At 46.6% G+C, this 20,175-nt stretch overlaps 1 protein-coding gene across 4 annotated transcripts in view; it reads left to right on the top strand.

The window, feature by feature from the left end:
• Positions 1-20,175, top strand: part of SMTN (smoothelin) — a 1,119,422-nt gene that overhangs the window by 572,619 nt on the left and 526,628 nt on the right. The gene's annotated exons all lie outside the window — the stretch shown is intronic.

Below are 20,175 nucleotides of genomic sequence, written 5' to 3'. Positions count from 1 at the left end.
TTGGCTGAGATTCCCACCTCTTTTGGGGATGCTAGTGCTTCATTCCACTCCGTTTCATCCATGTCGCCCAGTTCATCCACCCATTTCTCTCATAATTTGCATGTGGGGTCTGGTAGGTTTTTTGCCAGCTTGCGGTATGTGAGTGAGGTAGCGCTGTGTTGCATAAAGTCTGTAAGCAGTCGGTCCTCCAGCGGGGAGACTTCAGGGACCCCAGAGTCCGCTGGGATTGCAGTCAACAAGGCATGCCCAATTTGTATGTATCTATAGGTTTCGTTTGGGCCTAGACCGTATTGTTGCTGGAGCTGGGGGAATGGGATTACTGTCCCCTCTGCCCACAAGTCTCCCACTGTCGATATGCCAATGTTATCCCACTGCGTAAATCCCTTGCTCTGTCTTGGGTGGCCCAGCGCCTTGGTGTCCCATAATGGAGTTAATTTAGTGATCACTCCGCTCCACTTAAGTTTTGCTTGCGCTGTATACCAAAGTGCCACTGTGTGCTTCGTGGGTCCTATAAGTTTCGCGCCATCCCTTTGTGGTAAAGCGCCGCCAACAAACTGTGTGTACCTAGCTGTGTTCTATCTGCTCTATATGCTGGGTCATCTTGAGGTACATGTATCCAGTGATTGATTATTTTGAGTTGCGTCGCCCAATAGTACATCTGCAGGTTCGGCAACGCGATTCCTCCCCCATACCAGCTTCTGTTCAGCTTTGCATGTGCTATACGTGCAGGGCGATCTCCCTATAACAGGCATTGATACCATGGCCATTACTTGATGGAAATACTGCGGCGACACCGGGTATGGGGTGTTTTCAAGTACATATAGAAAGCGGGGTAATGGCATCATTTTGTATAGCGCTGCTCTCCCCAGCAGTGTCAAAGGCAAATTCGCCCAATGTTGTACATCCCGCCGTAAACGGTCCAGCGGTGGCTTGAGATTTTTGCCGTAAAACTCAGGCGCGTTCTTAGTGACATGTTTGCCAAGATATTTAAAGGAATCCACTGCCACTTCTAGCTGGCATCCAGTGGGCAGGACTGGTGCCGGTCCTTGTAGTACGTAGATCACTGATTTTGTCCAATTGATCGTATAGCCCGATGCCGCTCCATGGGTATCGCACGGTACCAGGAGCTCCGGTATTCCACGTTCTGGGTCCATCAAATAGACCTACATGTTATCCGCGTAAAGGGAGACTCTATCTTCCCATCCCTCCCCCCAGCTAACTCCTTTCAACAATGGCGTAGTTCTAATCAAGGTCGCCAGCGGTTCCAGTACTAGGGCAAATAACAAGGGGGATAGGGGACACCCTTGGCGAGTTCACCTTGCCAGTGTTATCGAGTGCGAGATGTGGCCATTTGCCGTTACGTGTGCTATCGGATTCGCGTACAGGAGTTGTATCCAAGATATAAATTTGGGTCCGAATCCCATATTTGAGAGTACCACGAATAGATACTGCCATTCGACCATGTCAAACGCCATTCTAGCGTCCAATGATAGTATCACCGCCGCTGCTGACAGTTGCGGTGCTGTGCTAACGCCCCATGGACTCGTCGCAGGTTCAGGGCAGTATTTCTGTTTGGCATAAAGCCCGACTGATCCGGGTGGATCAGTTGTGGAAGGTGGGGCATTAGTCTATTTGCTAGCAATTTCGCCAGGATTTTTGCTTCTGCATTTAAGAGCGATATTGGGCGATAGGAGGCGCATTCTGTTGAAGGTTTCCCAGGCTTCCGGATTGCTATGATTGTCGCGGTTCGCTGGTCCAGCGGGAGTTCATTAAGTTCCAGACTCTCCGTATACATTGCTAGCAGTGGCACGCTCAATGTCTCGGACATTGACTTATACCATTAAATTGGAATCCCATTGGGGCCCAGCGCCTTTCCGGATTGCACTGCATTAATGGCCAATTGTATCTCCTCTGTCGTTAGGATGGCTTCTAGTTCTTCTGCCGCTTCCGGCAAAAGTGTTTGGGTTGGTATGTGGCTGAGGGAGTCTATTGCCTCCTCCTTCGTCACCGCTCTATTCGGAGTGTACACTTTCTGAAAGTATTCAGCTAGTGTGCTGACTATTTCTTCTGGACGTGATTGAAGTGTTCCGTCGGAGGCGCGTAGCTGTAATATACCTTTAGTGTCACCCCCTTTCTTGTCTAACCAGGCTAACATTTTCCCTGCTTTGTCTCCTATGTCATATACTCTTTGTGGTCGCTGTGATGTCTTCTACGGTCCGTCGCTTCATATGGTCCCCGTGTCTTTGCTGACATAACTGTAGTGCATGTAGGGAGTCCGGTGTAGGGTCTGCCATGTGTGCCGTATTTGCTGCGTGCAATGCTAATTCTAAATCCGCTAGTTCCTGCTGTTGTGAACGTTTGTGCCCAACAATTGATGTTATGGCTTGTCCCCGCAATACTGTCTTGTATGCCTCCCACAGGACTGAGGGAGATGATACCGATGTCGTATTTTCAGCGAAGTAGTACTGCGTTGCTTTTCGCAGGTCCTTTCGTATTGTAGGGATCTTAAGATATCCCGGATATATCGGGTATATTCTTTTTTAGGTCTTCTCCTGACAGGATATTGCTAAGGTCACCGGGGAGTGATCTGATATTCCCCTGGGTTGGATACTTATATTGTCGATAGATAGTGCTCCGTTACTCGGTGTCAGGAAATAGTCGATGCGCGACAGGCTATTATGCGTTGCAGAGTAATATGTGTATTGCTGTAGGGTGGGGTGTATGTGCCTCCATACGTCTATCAGTCCCAATGCCTCTAAGAAACTGCTTAATCGAGAAGGCCCCGGCGCCTGTGTCCGGGCAGGGAGTCTGTCTACTGATTCATTTGACGCTGCATTAAAATCACCTCCTATAATAAGGTCTCCTGCTGGTAAATCTAAGAGGAACTTCCCCAATGCAGGTAGTGCTACCGAGTGGAGCGCTGGTGGTATATAGACCGACACTATATTCAATCTTCTACCTTCCCACTGTCCCTGAACGGCCGCAAAACGGCCCTGATCGTCTGTTTTGGTATGTAGGACTATGAAGGGGAATGTCTTCCGCACTAGGATACCTGTACCCCTCGAGCCTGACGTGAAAGCTGAGTGCACTACCATTTTGTATCCTCGCCTATCTAGTGCCTGACTTGCCTTGCCGGTAAGATATGTTTCTTGTAGTAGGACCAGTGCCGGTCTCAGTCGCTTTATAGCCTGCATCACCAGTCCCCTCTTAATCTTATCGCCTAGTCCCCGCACATTCCACGTCAATAACTGTAGGGGTGCTACTTGCGTCTCCCGTGTGTCTTCCACGTGAGTGTTAGCTTGTGTGTTTTGCGTCATGTATAATTTGGGTTAGAGTACAAGGTTGTCTCCAGAGTTGTAGTGTACCTTGGCTACCTCTCAATGGCGCAACCAGTGTGTCTTTTCTACCATGTCTTGCCTCAATGCATAAACTTAACAAATCAGAAACCAATACTTCCCTCCCCACCAACCTCCCTGCCTCCCTGCATAACGGACCTTGAACTGCCCGCCCCCCAACTCAGCAGAGTGCTCTTCCCCCGTGAACCCCATGGTACTTGCTTGCTGGGGTAAAGGTCCAGTAGAGGCTGCGACCCCTTTTTTTGTCCTCTTCAGCCTGCCCGAGCCAGTGTCCAACGAAAACTCGACCTCCATTTCCTGCGGCAGTCGGCGTTCCTGCATCATTCGTGTGTTTATCAGCCCTGTTAGTGTTCATTGTCACTCGTCCTCGTTCCCGGTGAGCGATCTGGAGTTCCATGTCTGGATGTTTGGGAACCATTGCGGTCCCCCTGTTGCTGTGTCTGATGATTTCTATTCAGGCGGCAAGGCGCTCCCGCCTGTCTCCAGCCCTCCAACCAGTCATATGCAGTTTCGGGGGTGTCAAAGTACCACGTTTTGTTATCTGCCACCACTCTTAATTTCGCCGGAAATAGCATGGAGTACAGCAGTTCCCTCGCTCGCAGCGCTTTCTTGACTTCTGTGAAGCACTTCCGTCTGCGGGCCACTTCGGCAGTGTAATCCGGAAAGAAGGCAATCGTGGAGTTGTGTACCTTAATCGGTGGAGAGATTCTAGCCGCTTGAAGGATTGCGTCCCTGTCCCTAAAATTGAATAGTCTAGCCAGGACTCGTCTGGGCGCTGCTCCCGGTTTTGGCTTGTCGCCGGGGACTCTGTGTGCTCTTTCAACCGAAAAGTGGGATAGTCCTTTCGGTTGCAATCTGGTGTTGATTAGTTCCTCTACATATAGATCCATTGCTGGCGAGCCCTCAGATTCCGGAATACCTAAGATTCTGACGTTATTCCTTCTAGAGCGCCCTTTTTGGTCGTCCAGCTTATCTTTAAGCAGTCTATTTTCAGTTTCAATGCGTGCCATCGCCGTCTGCAAGTCTGCTACGTCCTCCACTAGTGATTTCGTTACTATCTCTACTTCCTTAACTCGCTCCATCATTTTATGAAAGTCTGCCCGTAGCAGGGTGACATCTGTACTTGCGTTAATGCCTTCATCACGTCTTCAAGCGTAGTTTTCTTGGCACCTTCCCCGTCCGTTAGCTTCCCCGTAGGTGTTCTATTTTCCGCTGTTTGCGGTTGGCTCTTCTCAAATGCATATTTATCCAGCCTCATTTGTGCCGATTGTGATTTTGGCCCTCTGCCTGCCATGGTGTCCCTTCTTATGTGGCAATATATCAGTTTCAAGCCACTAACGAGACGAGGCAGCTCCCGATCCCTGTTGGGTGCGTCACTCAACCTGGGCCATGCGTGAGGTATCTTTGTGTGGGGTCCGTGTGTTGGTTTTCTCGTACTGCGCTGTGAGAGCGGGCGTCCTCCGTCCCTGGCAGCACGAATTCACAGCCACTGTGGTTAATGCTCTTGTTGGTGGAGGTCCTGGCTCGCATTGCCTCAGGGCACCCCCCGTGTGTTCTGACGCGGGATGTGGGGTTATGTCCAATCAATCGGTCCTCGGGGAATATTGGGTCAGGACTGTGCTCTCCCGCCGATGTTCTCTCTATGAACGCTGCTTCTCAATGTCTTGATATGCGCCCCTCCTCGCATGCACCCAGCGCCAACACTGCCGGTGACTCTGCCTCCACACTACTCCAGCGCGTCTTTCTTTTATTGGGGTTGCTGCCGCCGGTCACTTTTTATTCACGCCCCCATCGGGCCCCAAAGCATAGTAAATAGGGGGGGGAGGAAGTATTTGATCTGTCGGCACTCCGGCGAATGCCGCTGCTAGTTCGTGTAACGGAGAGCGCTGATCGCGGTTTCGTTTTACCTGCGTCAGCGTCTCCTGTGCATACGTCCCCTGTAAATGACCTTGGTTCTCCGCGGGGCTCGAGATGGTGCTCAGAGGGTCGTCCTCTTGCGGCCGACACCCCCAATCCCGCGCGGCACGCCGAGTGTTTCGAACCTTCCGGCTGTATTTATGGCAGGGCGGACTTCCTGCCTTCCGTGTCCGCCCTCCTCGCACTTCCGCCCAGTCTCTCGCAGCACTGTGGGTCGGCGCTTGAATCGCGGTGCAGGCCGCCGGGTGGCTGCTTCGGGTCTCACCGGTGTTCCGCCGCGGTTCTGTGTCGGATTTGCACCGATCGGTTCCTCCTGGTCCTGAGCTTCAGGCCAGACCTCGGAGGCTGCGTTCTGTGCCGGATAAGTAATCGGATCGATGAAAGGGTCGCTTAACCCACGGAGCCTTCTCACTACACAGCCATCTTGTTCGGCTGCTGGCCACGCCCCCCATGCTCGAGGATTTTTAACCATTTAAAGGAAGTGAAGAGAATGTAAAGTAACAGAATAAGTAAGTTGTTACGTAAAAAATGTACATGAAATGACATTAGGAGATGAGGGTTGGAGGCGAGCAAGTGGGAGAAAGGAGGGGGACGTTTTTTGTGTGGAAATCAACAAGACCATGCAGCGGCTACACTGTGGCATGTTTGGAATTATTGATAACCAAATAATAAACACTATTTATTAGCCTCTGTGGGCTGTAGGTACGGATTATGGTGGGGAGTAAGGGGGCTTAGCAGTCTTAAGCAGAAAGGTTAGGAACTCTGCTGTAGAAATTACAGGAACGTGAAAGCCAGCAGGATGGTCGCCTGAGCCAGGCAAATGCTCCCTGGGGTGGGAAGCGAGCGTCTGTATAAATGAAAGTGGGGCGTCCATGAATCAGGCGCTGCACTGAGCTAGGGAAAAGCTCATTCAAATAAAAAATGTCCCTAACAGAAAGTAAAATAGACAAAAGCCAAAGCCTCTAAATCATGTGGCGATACTCCAGGGGAGTGAACAACTTGAAAAAAGGAAGGCCAAAGTACCCATTAGCAAGCAAGGATTTTTACAAGACAACTGATTAGACCAATTCAAAGTGATGGGAGGAGTCAAACCCCACAAAGTATAAACAACAGATGATGATGCAGCGCAAGTACTGTAGGCTCGACCTAAAAAGGGAAAGAAAGACAGAGAAAAACAGGGACAAGTGGGAGGGGCACCCTTCGAGGTGCGATAGGCGTGGACCAGTGCACAGCACAGAGGACTACAGAAAGTTAGCATGTGTGAGCAGGCAGTATAGAGAGGAGAGGGATGAGAGGGGGCAGTTGAATTGTGAGATGAGAGGGGGTAGTGGGAATGTGAGGGAGAGATGAGAGGTGCGGTGTGTGAGAGAGAGATGATAGGGGCGGTGTGTGGGGGAGAGATGACAGGGTTGGTGGAAGTGAGATGTAGAGCTGTGTAGTATTGGAATTGTTTGTTGTGGAATTGTGTGGCGTGGAGTTGTGCAGTGGAAATATGTAGTATGGTTTGCTGGGAAATTATGTGGATATTAATTAAATGATATTAACTGTTGTGGAATTATGTAGAGTGACATTATGTGCTATGGAATTAATTATGTGGAATGGTATCTGAAGTTGAATTGTGTTGTGTGAGACCAAATATCACCACAGTTGACGTACTGTGCCATCAGTGATACTCAAATCACCAGAGTCATAAAACAGAGATTTACGGGGAGAAAGGCATGAACTTCGACGTTTTGGGAGTTAAACGTGTGGCAATGTTTCATCTTCATAACAGTACATTTTGTTTTAAAAGTACCAATCGAAATCTTAAGTAACCTTATCCGGCACCACCTACTGAAAGCCCATAGAAAAGATGTAGCATGTCTCGAGAGAGCAAATGATCTGCCTTGGCTCAACCTAAAAAGTAGGGACTGTACCTTGAATATCAGCACAGCTGAAACACTTGCTCAACAAGGTAATGCTGGATTGTTGGATTTTGGCCATTTGTGTTGCTCAAGAAAGGTTTTAAAAATAGTTTGGAAAATAAGCTAATGTAGCAGCGAGCCTCATACTTCCTGGATGACCTCAAGAGAATTACCCTCACTGAGTGAAAGTTTTATTGATGAACTGTGCGATTACTTAAAATCATTACAGTGTATAAAAATGCAGTTTGGTTCAAATAAAATACAATAAAATACAGTAAAAATAGCCCCCCCCCCCTGCTCGACCTACACCGGTCAGGGACCATTGGTGCAGCTATGTGGTCTCGATACTGACTGTGTTCACTGGTACTATACATTATTAATATTAAAAAGAATTAAAGTTTTTTAGAGTCATCATGAGACCTTGCTTACTAGAGTCTGGAAGGCGTCTAAAAGTTCGACAACCTCAGTTGCACTGTGGACTTTATCGGCCCCTGAGTCGGCCCCAGCTTTTCGGCAACTCCCTGTGTTATCTGTGAATTACCAACTTTAGGGTGGCGGGTTACAGGGCTCTTCGGGATGGTGTCCTTTAGTTGGTTTTCGAGTGCCATTTTAACTTGATGGATGAACTTGCCTATCCTGGCTAATAAACATGTTGTGACCCAATGCCACTCTGAATTCTGAGACTTGTAGTCTTGTTTATGCCGTTATAAAACAGGACTACAAGTCCCAGAATAAAAAGAGAAAATATGGATTCCATGAGGCCAAATTTGTTCTCGATTCACAAGTTCCATCGATTCTGTACTGTACAGGTGTCAGGAAAAACTCAAATTCGGGGAAAAGGGGGCAAAGACACAATCTTCATACAAGAGAATGAAAAAATGTCAGCGGTCCTCACAGGTAGTCAACCTCAAAAGCAGCTAGGCACAAAACCAAATCAACCTCAAAAGCAGCTAGGCACAAAACCAAACACCACTAGATCAGTGACTTTCGATGGCAGTTGACTGACCGTCCTCAAATCTGATTAGCTGAGATGGATGTTCAACATTCCAAGCATTAGCTCCTAGAATTGAGCCTGGATTCCGCTCAGAGTGTCCATGTGTGGGGTGTTCTTTCTTATATCCAAAATTAGGGGTGTAGTTGGGACTAACTGAGTTACTTCTTCGCACGGGTGGATAAAATAAGAGTTATACAAGTAAGAATTATAGCTGCATTGTTTCTAAACCGAGGCTGACCATTCACTTTCAAATATTTGGAGGATTCACGCTATTTGGCTGCATAGCTAACAGTACTCGTTTATCGACCTTGGAGGGATTAAATGATAAACTATCGGCGTTCAAACTCGTTATCTAGAGGTCATGTACACATCTCAATCTTGTTGAGGCATGGGGAATCTTCTTAGTGACAGATACACTCAAGCAATATGCACTTTTGAAATGGGTTATCCCCCTGGGCAGTAGCATAACATTGATTGACTTCACTTAGATATATCTGCTTAAAGCACCATTTTTTGAGGTTATAACGACAAACGGTGTTCATTTTTAAATGCATAACTGAACGCATATTTTAACAGCGCCCTCCTATCCGAAATTAATTTACAAAAGAAAAAAAGTTATTGTCATGAGCACCACGTTTGAAGCAAAATTATGTTTGACATACAGAAATGAAAACAAAATATGGTTTCTCAAATAGGCTTTGTGGAGTACACGTATAGTTTCCTGGATAGTTTAGCTGGGTCTGCCTGGTGGGGGATACAGGGTGGGCACAGAAAGCTCTACCTGCCTACTCTTTGAGATGGTGAAGCGGAGCTCTGGAAGTCAAGGGGTGTCCTAGGTTGCGGTTTTATATATTGTGCGGCTCTGGTGTAGCAGATACACACCGATGAAAGGGCAGGGTTTCGCATCAGTCAGGTATTGCTCATACTAGTGCCTGGTCTGCCCTCACCAGCTGCTGTCACACTGGCAGGGTGAGCATGGTAGCGAGCTTGGTGATGGACATATCACGCAGCACTCCATTCCTCTGCAGGAGGGGTCTCGGCGGATCTGCCATAGTGCCGTCTCTCCCTCTCCCCGGGACCAGTGCAAGGGGTTGGGCCAGTCGCAGTCGCAGTCACAGGCAGGGTGGGCGTATTGAGCTAAACAGCTGCAGCACCCCCCAGCTGAGGGAATCTTTGCTACCCATTTTGCAGCACTTCTACTTCTGAAAGGAAGTCGACTGACTTTGAAGATGTTTTCTTTACCTTTTAAAGCACAAGGCAACCATTGCAAGAATAGTAATTGATTCCCGGTACTGAAACTGAACTGCTTCTGTTGCACTGCGAGACGAACGCATGATGTACTTAAAGGTTGTTTACACCTCTCCTTGTGGAAACTGGAAAATATCATATTTGCTAGTTTTGTTTTAGGAATCCTGCCAGCTTTGAATTTACTGTTGAAGTTGCTTTCGGTTTACAGATGGTCCTAAAACATGGTGGCCTTAGTTACCCTCTTGGAAGGGGAAGATCAAAAGACTTACAGAGAGTTCTGTACCGGTTCGGGAAAATACGACCCTGCAGTCACCAAATGCGGACATACATCTTGAAGTGGAAACGTATAAATTCAGCTTACTTTAGGAGTTCTGTCTTTAAACCAACCACGTCTTATTTTTAAAATGTATTTTGTTGTCTTTCAAAGTGCAAATTACAAACAATTGGGTTTGAAAGCGCGGTAAACTGGAGAGGTGTGAGATCACTGTAGTGTGGGTGGTCGTCAGACAAACAGATCCAGCGACGGGCGTGACAGAGTAGGAAATGCAGCGAGGCAGGCCCGGCTCCAGGAACTTTTAATTGGGTGGGCCAAGGACGCATTTGGGTGGGCCACTGCGGGCTCGATTTGTCGCATATATGTCTAGGCAGGCCTGCTTCAGGGCCTTCCTTTATCTCTTCTTAGTCTCACAAGGCCCAGTAAAACGCACTCTTTTCAAAATCTCTTTCTAAATGTGATCACTCTCAAAAAGTGTTTTTTCTATGTAATGTCCCTTTGATGGGAAGAGGAGGTGTCTGAGGTGGGAGTATCAGGCAAGTGACACTTCTCGGGCTCCCTCTGTGCAAGCCTTCAGTGAGAATCCCTCTTCATTACTACCTCCACCTGACCACGGACTCTTCAACGCACTCCCTTACAAGCTTGATTAGCCACTATTCCTCTCCAGTGCACCTTATCTCACAGATGACCTTGGGCCCCGCCCCATGTCAGGCACTGTTGCAGGGTTTCTGTACTCACACAGAACTGTGCACAGAGGAGTGGAACCTCGGCAAATTAGGGTGTCCCAAAACTTACCTTAGCAACCAACTCACCCCTTACCGAGCTAGCTACAGTGTCTCATTGGACATATCAAACTCCCAATGTTTAGACAAACCAGAACATGAACTTACAGTACCTCAGGGTACGTGGGACTCATGAACACTCTTTCGTTATATTATCATTACAAACCAGAACATGGAGTAAAGAAGACACATGTGCATTTGAAATGTTTATTTACTAATGCCGTCTTCTCAGGCGCAGTATCTTAGATAATACAAGTATACTTATTATCAGTATCAAAATTATCAGCATAGTTACTAAGACATAAAAAGCGAATGGTGACAGCATGTTAACATGCTGTAATGAATAAGAGTTAACAACACTTATATCTCACCCTCCCTAACACATATATTATATTATTAGCTAAGAAGGTCTCTTTGGGTTGTTTTAGGGCGGGCCCATACCTTAGTGTCCTAGCATGAAGGAATCACATCAGCATACACCAGCTCTCTCTGCATGTGCACCGCATCAAGTGTGTTAACTATTCTCCTGCAAAGCAATATCAATCCCGCCTCAAGCCCAAGTTGGCAAAGGCTGCACTTGTGTTATGACTATGAAGGCGTGGAGATCAGACCTCATAACAATTCCATATCGTGTTGCTCCTGAAACTTCAGCACTCTCCGTGCAGACATGGTTTATTAAACAAAACTGATATCAGAGCAATAACATATTATTCTCACATACACCACGGCAAACCACTAGGTTGAAAGCTAAGTCAACAATTAAGGGTCGTGTGCAGAAGTTGCAAGAAAGGAAAAATGGCGTTTAAATCTCAAATGTACCTATGCTAACTTAACACGATATAAGGATATATAGGAGCTATACAACACCCCCCCATGATCCGAGAACGGACTAAATAAGATAACAGAAGTGCCATCACATGAGAGCAGAATTCAATTATAAACGAGCATGAATAAAAATTCAATTATAAAAACTAATGCTAAAAAATAGCCCACAAGTATAATGTGGCTCAAGCCAATAGGCAAGCAAAAATAAAATGTCTTGACCAAAAGTCAATAAAATCAAGGAAATGCTATCAATCAGCATGTCAATTTGAGGCAGTGTCTATGATAAGACTGTATATGAAAAGTAAGCTGCAACAGCCTCCAGGAGGAAGTCACTGTCCTCATCCGAAAACAGTTCAGCCATCCAATTTAAAAGATGAAAGGAACATACGTGATCTTCCAGCACCGGATCCTCTATAACCATCAGAGGACAGCTCGGTGGGTTTTCAAGAAAACTTTGTTCCAAGAAATTTTGCGCTGCCGACAACACATCCCAGGGACCCATTAGTCCATGTGCCACCGCCAAGGCCATAATCCTTTCGTCAGAACAAACCAACTCGTGAGCAATGATAGGACTCATCAGTTGATCAAAATCGACGTCAGAAGATATTGGTCCGCAGAGACACAAATCAATGGCCCAAAGGAAATCACAGGTCAGGCAGCGAAATACAGGCTGGACACAGGTGAAATAGGAGAACCGAAAAGATAATCCAAACGCCGTGCTTAGAGTCGCCAACGGCATTGTGCCATAATAATCAAGCATGCGGTTGCGAAACCGCGTCAGTAGCAGCTGTGCGTGGTCTTGCACAGGAAGGGCATCCATATTTAAAAAGGCAGAAAACCACCAATGCGCCAGCCGCTAATGCAAGTAAAAACGGGAACCCTCCAAATAAGGACGAAAAAATAGAATGGAAGAAGGCAGGGATGACTCCAAAAATCTTCTCAAAGGAAGTCACGAGACCACCGCTAACAACTTTAAAAAAATGTGCTAGGCCCGTTGTGGAGGATGCGTTAAAGATAGAACGGACCATGGCTCCGAAATGCAAAGGCAAATCAGTGTTTAAAAGAGCCTGAACCTCCGTACGGGTGTTAGCAATGTGAAGCACGAAAGTTTCACGGGCCGAGCTCAAGGCCACCTCTTTCTGGGACAATAGAGCTCTTATTCTAGCCATGCCGCTGAATTCTGCTCCCAAGGTCGGTATCTGTGGCCAAATGGAAGACTCCCTATGTTCACGTGTGGGAGGATAAAGAACATTTCTGCAGCAAATAACTCGCTCACTTACTGTTACTATGAAAGCTATACCTTTAATTAAACCACAACAGTTTTCATTATTGAGCATTAAATAACTACCATTCTCTAACAATTTAAACGTGGGGATGATAGCAGGAACTGGCGTGCCCTGTAAAACGCAAGCCATATTCGGTCGGTCCTTGTTACATGAACCGTGTAACTGTATGTGTCTGCACATTAAAGAATGATCTGGCGTCTCAGTACACTCATCCCCTGTTAGATAAACTTCTTGTTCATCCTTGAAACATCTGTATGTGTATGGGAGTGACCAGACCTCATGAAGAAAACCGCTACCTAAGGGCTCAAAACGACCTATTGGCACATATTTCATACAATTTGAAAACTTATATAAAGCAAAAGGCAGCGTTATTAAACCGTGGATAAGCCACGTAGCAGCAGTGGCCTCTGCCACAGAAAAAGGTAAAGATTCCAACCTTTCAATATGTAGCATAGAAAAGGAAGCATCACGCATTGAAAGCAAGCGTTGTTTGTCTGTCAAATTAAACGGTGCAAATAAAGAGGAAACGTTCATGTATCCCCAGGGAACTTTACCCATTTTCAGAGTCTGAAGTGTCCATGCAAACTGCATGATTGAACGTAATTGATTTTGACCATGGTATAATACAGACACTTCATCATGCACAATATCAACAACAGACGACACAATATTATCTAATGTGTAAATTCTAGAGGAAAGCACGTTAATGCTATTGTCAACAACTGCAAGCACTTTCTCAAGATTCGCCTGATCAATAGCCCTAAGGCGTGAAGCAGCCTCAATCTGTGAGAGTTTCCAAATTTCATTGTAAACCCCATATAACCACCTTTTCGACCTGCCACTAGCTGGGCCTTTAATGAAATCATTCAAATCCACGTCTGCATTCAGTTTGGAAAGGTGATACTTAACCTCAGGTAAAGTTGAATGTTTCAGCCAAGCCTGACACAACTTGCCCACAGAGTAAGAGGTGACAGTATGACTCAAATCAAACCGGGGATCAGATCTAACAGTCTTAAAACCGTCAGTTATATTTAAAAATCTTTTTTGGCAAGAATCAGCACTACGGTGCCAAAGCAGCCAACCCTTGGGATTCATACTGGAAATGTTAAAGGAGGAATTAAGAAGCAGAGCCTGTATATCTTTAATGGACAATTGAGTAAAATTACTCCAATTCTCATATTCCTCCAACTCCGGGAAAGACGGGGTGTTTAACCTTTTAGATGTAGCCAATCCAAAGCATGTGGTCTGGGAAATGGTTTCATTTAAAAACAACATATGATTCGGGATGAGACATGCACGGTGCAAAGCCTCAGTGCCTCGTACCTGCCAGGCCCTTGAACCCCAAACCGATTTAAGGTCTATGGTTTCCTTCCATAACTCATAGCCCCCAGTAACTAATTGATCTAGGAAGGCCTTCGAATACAACAATTTTGTATCGGTAAGTCTAACCTTGGACAGTGGCTGTTTGTGAAATTTAAAATAAAAGGACTCGGGATTGGACTGATTAAAGTCAGTGAAATAAGTATACTTTTTAAGAAACGTTTCTGAACTCCCTTGTGTAGGTGCTGGGCAATGTTCCCACTGAGTAAAATTAACAGCATCCCTTCGGGAAGATGTTTTGTGTAAGAAGTGATTGCCATAATGTTGGTAACAGAACAATTCACCATAATTAGCAGATTCTAAATATAAATCCTCAGCATCAAAAGCAGCATAGTATTTCAAATCAGAAAACAAACTTTCCACAGCATTAACATCCCAATCATCAGAACGAATGTTTTGTTTCACCACATCCCCCATATTAACTCTTAGTACATTAGGAACATTAACGACTTCCGTTGGGCCATGAATCTGAAAACAAACTGCATCCCACGCGATTCCATCCAGAACAGGCCATGCTGTGATGTTAACCAAAGTCAAGTCTCTTTTTAATCTGTGTGTAGAATGTGAAGAGGAAAGTGGGGCCAATGTTCCATTTAAATGAGTAATGCAAGTTCTCTCCTCGACATAGTGTCCATTCATAATTCGAAAAAAATAAAACACAAAACCAATTGACATAAAAAGGTAAACCGAAAAAAGGACCAGCCAAATGTATATCCAAGGAGGAATCAAAAAATGTTTTTTAAACAGGCTAGCATATACCGCAATTTGAGAGGGTTTTTTCGAGGCAAGGGAAGCAGAGTCAAATGAAAATCTGGATTCCGTGGCTAAACGAGCTTGCAGGTCAGGCATGGACAAATCAGTGGGGTATGTATAGTCTGTCTCATCAATGTTAGTTCCGGGTAAATTATTTAATAATGGACTGGAAACAGCAGGTAATTCGATGGCCACCTCAGGTTCAATATTAGAGGCAGTGGGCATAATTGAATTTCTCACAATGGAAGGACAGGAAACAGCTGGTGTCATGCTAAGAAGAATCGGCCACTCTGTGTATCTTGACATTGTCAATAGAAATAAACCTGTTTTCCTTACGACCTGGAAGTGGTGGTAATATGACTTTTCTTGTGCCCTTCACTCCAAGCACTGGGACTGGAGCTCGATAGGAGGGACCAAACTCTTTCTTGTTGTCGATCTTCTCTCGAACCAGTTCTCCAACTTGGGGTAGCCAGCCAACTACCGGGATCTGCAACGCATCATCCGATGTGGAGGGCAAATGTTCCTTTGCAAGACTGTCTCTGGTCTTTTGTAGATTCTGTAAAACATTGCAATGTTCATCTGCGTCAAAGGAAGTGGCGCGAACCACAGAGTCTAGACCGTCAAGGTCAGGGACGTACATCTTGATGCCAAAGAGCATTTCGTATGGGGTCCGCCCACCCAGAGACCTTCTAGGGAGATTATTAAGAGCACGCTGCACGCCATAGAGGTGAGCCAGCCAGTTTCTGCCAGTGCCTATAACTCGGGCTGTCAAAGATTGCTTTAAATCACGGTTCATTCGTTCAACTACACTATTACCCTCAGGTCTGTAGGGTGACGAAAACTTGACTTGGACCCCCATCGAAGTCATGGCATCCTTATACGCCTTAGAGGCGAAAGCCGGACCCTGATCCGAATGGAAGGTACCACAGGCAAAAATCCCTATAAAGATACGCAAATCTCTAATGACAGTCCGTGAATCAGCGCTGCGATGTGGCCATACCCACACAAAGCGTGTGCATGAGTCAACTGCTACTAAGATGTACTTATACGCAGTATCAGATGAAAAAGGACCGCAGTGATCTAAATAAACACAGCCTAGTGGTTTATTAGAAATGTACAACTGAGTCTGTGGCGGACGCGTAGCAGTTGAAGGTTTAATCTGCTGGCATATGTCACAAAGAAGGACATAATCACGCGTCTGTTTGTACAGTCCCCGCCACCAGAAACGTTGTTGTAGTTGCATTACAGTGGCTGAGACGCCCGCATGCGCAGACGCCACACCTTCATGAGCCGCTGTAATCAAGTCTGTTCTGCGATCCGAGTTGGGAATCAGCCGTTCCCCAACATCAGGAATTGTCACAAAAGGAACCTTTTCGGGACTTAAGTGGTATTTATACTTCGAAGGGAATCCCGCAGGATGTTTACTTCCCTTCTCAGAGGCAGCAATCGCTGCCAAGATGTCGCTATCAATCTTGGTTTTAGACCTAGTAACTGCTGCAACTAAGTATGTAGATACTGCTGATTTCGCTGCTTCATCAGCAAGCGAGTTGCCAACAGCGTGAACTCCTACGCGCTGATGACCGAGAGTATGAATCACATAAACGAGTGGCAACATAGCCTTAAGCTCTGCCACTCGAACCCAGATCATTTTATGTTTTATTGTGCTACCCTTGGAATCATGAAAATCATTTTGAATCCAAAAGAACAAGTTTTCATTGTAAGACTGGACACAGTAGTAAGAATCACTTACAATTAGAGTAGTAACACTTGGATCTGCGTACTCCAAAGCTAGTAAGAGAGCACGAAGCTCTGCCAATTGTGCGGTGCAATCGCCCAGGGGCAACGTGTGCACTTCCCTGGAAACGAACTCATCATTCAACATAGCACCGACCACAATGGCGCATGCGGAAACGTAGGCATGTTTAGAGCCATGCGCAACCTGCGCCGACCCATCAGTGTAAATGATGCAATGGAAGTCCTCCAAAGGTCGCATAGCCAGAGGAGCAGGATGAACGAATTCATACTGCAAGTACTCCTGCGACCGTAAGGAAGCGTCAAAAATAAACATGACATCCGTGGATGACAATGACGCTGCCCACTGAATCCACCGAGGGTGCAAAGCCTTCGAATTCGGTACACTGGCTTTCGTGACTGCCTCCAAGTGAGGACAGGGTGTTACCACCAGCATGCGTTTCCCTTGAGACAGTGCTCGTTCTTTTAGAATTGCCATCTGTACAGCAGTTAAAACCTTTTCCACTGTGGGAAACCGCATCTCAGCCGAAGTGTACAAGTGTGACTTGTAAGCAATAGGTACTGTGTCACCTTCATTAAAAGTGAGGTATGTGAAACCCACCGTCCCAGGAATTATTCTTATTACCAGGTTGGTGTGGTTATCACGAGTCAGTAAATATTTAGAAGCGAGCAGATCAGCCTGCAAGGATTGCAAAATGGCTGAATGCTCAGGCAGCCAGCATGATTTTGAGAAAGTCGGTTGTATCAAAGCATACAAAGGCTTGATACGCTGGGCATATTCCGGAATGTAAGTTCTGCCGAAATTCAAAAAGCCCAGTAAAGATTGTAATTTTTTCAGTGTTGTAGGAGCGCGCAATTGTGCGCACTTCTCTAAGAAGTGAGGAGCCAAACCTCTACCTTCATTGTTGAGCTCATAGCCCAAAAACAACACTGTGTGTTCAGCAATGTGCGATTTTGCAAAGTTAAATTTGTAACCCATGTCAGCAAAAGTACAAATTATGGAATTCACTCCACACAGATGCATCCAAATTTCGTCGTCTGTGAGATAAATATCATCCACATAAGAACATGCATCCGGATCGATTCCCCCCAATAGTGTGACTATTCTGGAGGTGAAGACCCCTGGACTATTTTTGTAGCCCATTGGGAGTCGCCGGAAGCATTTTTGCACACCAGCGGACGTAAAACTAGTCCATTGGGAGCTAAAGCCATCCAGTCTGTGGGCATAAAAACCATTGGAAATGTCAAGCGTTGTCTTGAAACGCTTACGCACTAGACTATCCACAAGGGCAGAGCCGTGAGTATTCTGTACTGCACAGTTACGGCAATGCGAGTTCAAATGCCGGTAATCCAATACCAAACGATATGATCCGTCAGGTTTGGTCACAGTAAAAAGGGGATTATTCATTGGTGACACACACGTTTCAATAACTCCCTGATATTCCAATTGTTCAAGGATTTCTGCGACGGCTGATTTAGCTTCACGCCGTATGGGATATTGAGGCTGAGGCTGCGGCTCAGACCGCAAAGGAATTTCGTGGCATGGGGACAATTTGTCCCAACCACATTGGTTGCGGTAGAGAGCCGGTGCAAGAGCCCGAGCCCACTCTTCTGCAAAATGCTGCGCATGCTCAGTCGAGACAGTGTGCGCGAAACTGGGAAGGATTACCTCCTCCCCTCGCGGCGCTGCGAGCACAAAAGGTGGGGGCCAGTCAGCCTCGGAAAGCAAAATATCGTACGCAGACGAAAGGTTCTCCCAAAATACCCCTCTGACAGTACGCTGTATGTCACCTTCAATTAACAGGACAATTTCAAAAAGTCTTTCAGGGGGAGCTAATCTCGTATCAGCTGTTTCTATTACAACAAAAACCTCAGTCGCTGTCACCCTCAGTAGTGGACGGAGCGCCTCTCTGACTATGGTAATCTCCGCCGCGCTGTCCAGCAAGGTCAGAGCCCACGTCAGATTCCGAAGCCGCGTTCTCACTATCTGTGGCATATCTATGCGCTGTTAAGGCGGCGACTTTCTTCTTCGCAAACTGCGGACGCTTAGGCGTAGAATCCTCCTGCTTCACTGCGCCGTCTGGCTGGCGGGACTGACCACGTCCTTGCTGGCCACCACGTCCACGTCCACCCCCTCCTCCACCACCGGTCTTCTGGGCCGATGTTTCCTGAAAGGAACGAGGAGAGCGTTGATCAGAACCCTGAAAACGATCAGGTGATTTAATCATCGCGCGATCGCGCAAATCATAAACTCTGTCTGCCGGCGCAGGAGCTTGTATTGCAGGAACAGAATCCTGAGTTTGCCTAGTCTGCTTCCCCTGTGTCTGTTTTTTAGGCCAATTCTGTTTTTTGGACTTGGGCAGGACATCTGTCACTGCAGATTGTCCCTGAGGTTGTTTTTTATCCTTCACTGGAAAATATTTCAGACCTCTACTTGTGCGGCCAATTGTCTTATAAGCGGCCACCACAATCTTTGCTAACTGGCGGGGTTTGTCGGCATCGGGCAGAGCAGCCAAAGCATTCGACACCTGAAAGTTAACTGCATCTCCTTTAACATTGGAGAGAATGAGATCACTTACAATCTCAAAAGAACCACACAGGCGCATACCCAATTCAACCGCTGCCTCTGGACCGTGATCATTCTGAACACGTCTAATGATTTCAGGCAGAGCATTCATAGACGGGGTGCCGAAGCACCTCGTATAAACTGCCGCAAATGTTTTTCCCCAGCTTTCACAGTCAACAAGTTCAGGAGTGATATCCTTCGGTAGAGTAATCGTTAACATTCTATGTTTATCAGCAGGAGTAGAATTCGGAAAAACCGCCTCCAGTTGATCAAACTTCTCTGCTAGCCAGAATGGGAAGTCATCGTTGTCAACTGGACGCGCACCAAAAACCGAATTAACCATCACTGGATTGAGACGCATTCCGCCTCGTTCCATGGGAGCGGCCGCACCCCCCTGGGGACCACCAGGAAGATGTCGACCGATGTATTGCACTAAAGCACGAATCACGGAAATGGAAACAACATGTAGCCTGCGAATTTCTGCCAGGGTACAAGCCCCGTGATTCGGGTGCGGGGTAAAGCCACCCAACGCAGGCCAATTTGTACCTGGAATTGAGAGTGGACCTAACCTCGCAGCGGACAAAGAGTGGGGGAGGGCGCCATCAAACCAAACTCGATGCTGCCAATGATCAATAGGTATTTCCAATGCCCTGTACGGCGTATATTCAGCCGGGACATCCGAGGCAGTGTAGGAGTGGAACAAACCAGAATTAGCGTCCACAGCCGGAAACGTAACCCAAGAGTAAAATAACTCGTAAGGAAACGCCGGATCTGCACATACCACGAAAATCACAGCCATCCCATCTACTGGGACTTGGTACGTCTGAAGATGGTTGCGTACCGCTACGCGACTATGCTGCGCAATAGCCACCGCCGCCATGACAACACTGGAAACAAGAACACACAAAGAATACTTTGTAGCACAACTGGGTAGTAATTCAAAGAAACCGTTTGAGAAAGAATCAAGCTTGAATAAAGACCTATTTCAAAAAATAGGTAGGTTTCACCGACACCCCGTTTTCCGGAAACGGATGTGAAGGGGTTAAGGCATGAACGATAAACTACTCGAGTGTCATGATATAAGACCACCGAAACCGTTGGGCGCCATGTTGCAGGGTTTCTGTACTCACACAGAACT

Source organism: Lissotriton helveticus, chromosome 11 (assembly GCF_964261635.1).
Source record: "Lissotriton helveticus chromosome 11, aLisHel1.1, whole genome shotgun sequence".
Lineage (NCBI taxonomy): Eukaryota > Metazoa > Chordata > Amphibia > Caudata > Salamandridae > Lissotriton > Lissotriton helveticus.
This window is presented reverse-complemented; position numbering and strand designations above follow the sequence as displayed.